The sequence below is a fragment of the Pagrus major genome, chromosome 13, assembly GCF_040436345.1.
Source record: "Pagrus major chromosome 13, Pma_NU_1.0".
Lineage (NCBI taxonomy): Eukaryota > Metazoa > Chordata > Actinopteri > Spariformes > Sparidae > Pagrus > Pagrus major.
Genome location: NC_133227.1, coordinates 31938361 through 31941755, shown reverse-complemented (window position 1 = coordinate 31941755; position 3395 = coordinate 31938361).

Here is a 3395-nt window from a genome sequence, read left to right as displayed (position 1 = left end):
CTGTTTTTAACTTCCACATTAAACCTCCAGTTTGTTTCTGGTCTCATGCTTCTGGTTTGTCTGCAGTGAACTGGTGACACTGGTTCTGGTTTACTCTGGTTCCTTAAAATGCTCCTCCAGCCCTTGGACCCTTAGGCTGCATTTATCCAAATCCCATGTTGTGGCGAGATGCCACAGACTTGTGTGGTGGTGTGAGAGTGTCATTTAATTAACATAAGCCAGACCGTGGTGTGATGTCACATTGGAGTCTTTAGCCCGGCCTCCAATCCAGAAGGTAGCAGGAATGTTCCAAAAAGCCGTTTGGAGACCCCTATTAGACAGAAAAGGGAAGAAGAAGAGCTTTCAACCCCCAACCCAGAGCCTCCTCTCCATTTCCTACGCTACATGGTGAACAACTTTTTTTTCTTCCTCTGGGCGTCTTCCGGTCAATCGCTGGAAATAGCCCCTTTTATGTGATTGGCCACCAGATCGGGACATCGGGCTGCATTTCTCCAGAAGTTGCGTTGGCTTCAACTTTTCCGCCACAGTTGGCTGCGTTTCTTTTTGCAGAGCCCCCTTTGGTCCACACCGCTACAGCCAAAACACACTGCCCTCATTACAATGAATGGGAAAAGCTGCATTTTTGCCACAATGGCAGATCCAATGTGAATGCAGCCTTAAACATTCACTGTTTTACAGTTGCTGATAAATTCCTCGCAGCTTCACTAATGAGCATTAAATTACCAATGCCATGTTTATGATGAGTGCCGTATTAAAGCAGCTCTCGTGAGCTCTGACCAGACACATCAGATGGTTTGTTACACAGAATCAGCTGGCAGTCACAAAAGATTTTTAAAGACAAAAGATTTTTAAAGGATGGACACTTATAAATGACTTGTCAGGTGATTGGACAAACCATCTGTCTATCAGCATCTATCACATGCTAACTTCAACCAATCAGATCAACAGTAGCAGAGCGCTACATCCAGAGGAGCCAATCAAACCAGACTGACTGAAGTCAGTGGCGTGAAAAGTGAAAATATGTTCTCAGAGTCGTTCTTTGTACTTAATTAATGAAATAAACTCTCCAGTTATGATAGAACTGATGCTACATCAGCTACGCTAACCTCTGGAGGAGCCGCCGTGTTGTTTTCAAACCAACAGTGGCTTTTCTCCCTGCTCGTCACATCCAAACCGCGGCCACAGCTGACAGTAGTTCCTCAGAGGATGCTGATTGGTGTGTATTGAGACACATAGTTTGAAGCCTCCCTCTAAAGATTCCAACATGAAATGAAATGGAAAATTCAAATGTGTCTAAAAGGGTTCAGTGAAGACACAAAAACCTGCAGGTGCCATATTCACTGACATCCACTGAATTCTTCTGTGTGATTACCAGTCTTCAATCTTTCACTTCATAAGCTAAAGAGTTGCCTTTATATGCATAAATATATGTAGCAGTGATATATACAAATATGTAACAGTAATACATAACATTTTCATTGTTCTCATGTTAGAATGCCGACGTTAGCGTTTAGCTCAAAGAAACAATGTGCCCATTTTTACTCAGCCAGTGGTTCGTAACACTAAACCTGCTGAACCAGTGACAGCCCATCATCTTTTAGTAAAGGTTTGAATACTAACACACTAAACTACAATGAAAGCATTACCTGCTAACACTTAATTAAAGATATACTGCTGTTAGCATTTAGCTCAAAGCAACACTGTGCCTGTAAATACATTTTTTTATATTTTCACACACTTTAAGATATTTCTAGCTTTATTACTCAAACAATCGTTCACATGTTTTCAAGCCGTTCAATATTCTGACGCTGTGTTATTGAAGACAATTTGACGCCTCCATTAAAATCTGTTTTCAGTGTTGGCTAACGTCATCAAAGCTACACTGTTAAAAACCATTCTCTAAAATTAAAAATTAAAAAAATTTCAAACAATGAAAGGTGATGTGAATGGTTTGCATTTCAAATCAAATCAAAATCAATTGTATTTTTACAGCCTCAGTGGGCTTTACCCTAACCCTAACCCAGTGAACGCCATCCTCTGTCCTCAGACCCTCGATTCTAGTGAGGGAAAACTTTGAATAAAATATATTTATATTATGACACATTTATAGATTCAATGAGTTGTATTAAAGGTGCTGTATGTAAAACTCTCAAAAATGAACTCCAATTAAATAACCGTTTTGACGTCACGTCAAACACGTCTGTATTGTATTGCACAGATATCTATTTAAGTTAGCATGCTAACCCGTGGGGGGTGCTATGTATGCGGCACCATTTTAACGCATAACATTTATAACATTATTTGAAAATAACCCTTTTAACTATCTTGCCAATTATCTGCCATATTGTCACGTTGCTTTTAGCATACTCTGACTATAGATTATACTAAAGCAATACAAAAAAAGGTCAGTAGGTGGCTATAGTACTCCAAAGTAGAAAAAGATTTGATTAGTAGCCTAACCATTGACTTACGGCATGAACAAGGACACTTATTAACTTTTTTAAACATAAGTGCAAAATATACACCATTTATTTTAAATACAGAAAACAGCCATTCAGTTCCATTAATAACAACAACAAAAAATTTAGTTTTTTAAACTCTGACGAGATGCCATGTGTAATAAAATAGCTGGCATGCTGCCTCGAAAGGGACAGGTGCATGAGGGCGACTTTATCCTCCGCTAATTTCTTTGACAAACTGACGAGGGGTCGAGCGATGTTAAATGACAGGTCGTGCTCAGCAATGTAGGAGCAGACGCGAATTTTTAAATCAGCCACACCATCAGTCATTGTCGGCTGTGGCTGTTGCCCCCAGCAAACGTGAGGTGTGTTGAATGGCACAGACAGCTGATTTATGCCTTGGGTCTGACTCGTGCCGTGAGAGAACTTTTTTGCCGCTGGTTCCATCGATCAGCCGCCTTGTGCACGACGTGCAAAAACATGCCCCTGGTTCCCGGAGCTTCTGGCACCAGCTCCCAAAGGGCTTGCCATCACTACCCACCTCCTCTATCCATGCCCAGTGCCATTTATTCTTAATGTCTTTGTCCACTTCGTTGGTGTCTTCTCCTGTTTTCATTAACCTGCAGTCCATCCTGTGAGTTGTGGTGCGTCATTAGAATGGGGATCACTTTCAACAGCACGCGAAGCACCCCAAGTCCCGCCCCCACCCTACTTCTGATTGGCTAGTAGGCCTCTTGTTAGTGTGGTTGAGAATGAAAGCTGCGCTTCTCTTGGATCCAGAAAAATGTGTTAGATCTAGGTGAACCCCAATTCCATTTTTTTCCCACAGTCACGCCGGAGATCCGGCACATCGCCGGACTACTATCAGCCATGCTATTCTTACAGAGGCACCTTTCAGGTTCAGCGATTTCTGAAGTCATACGAGACGGGAAGACA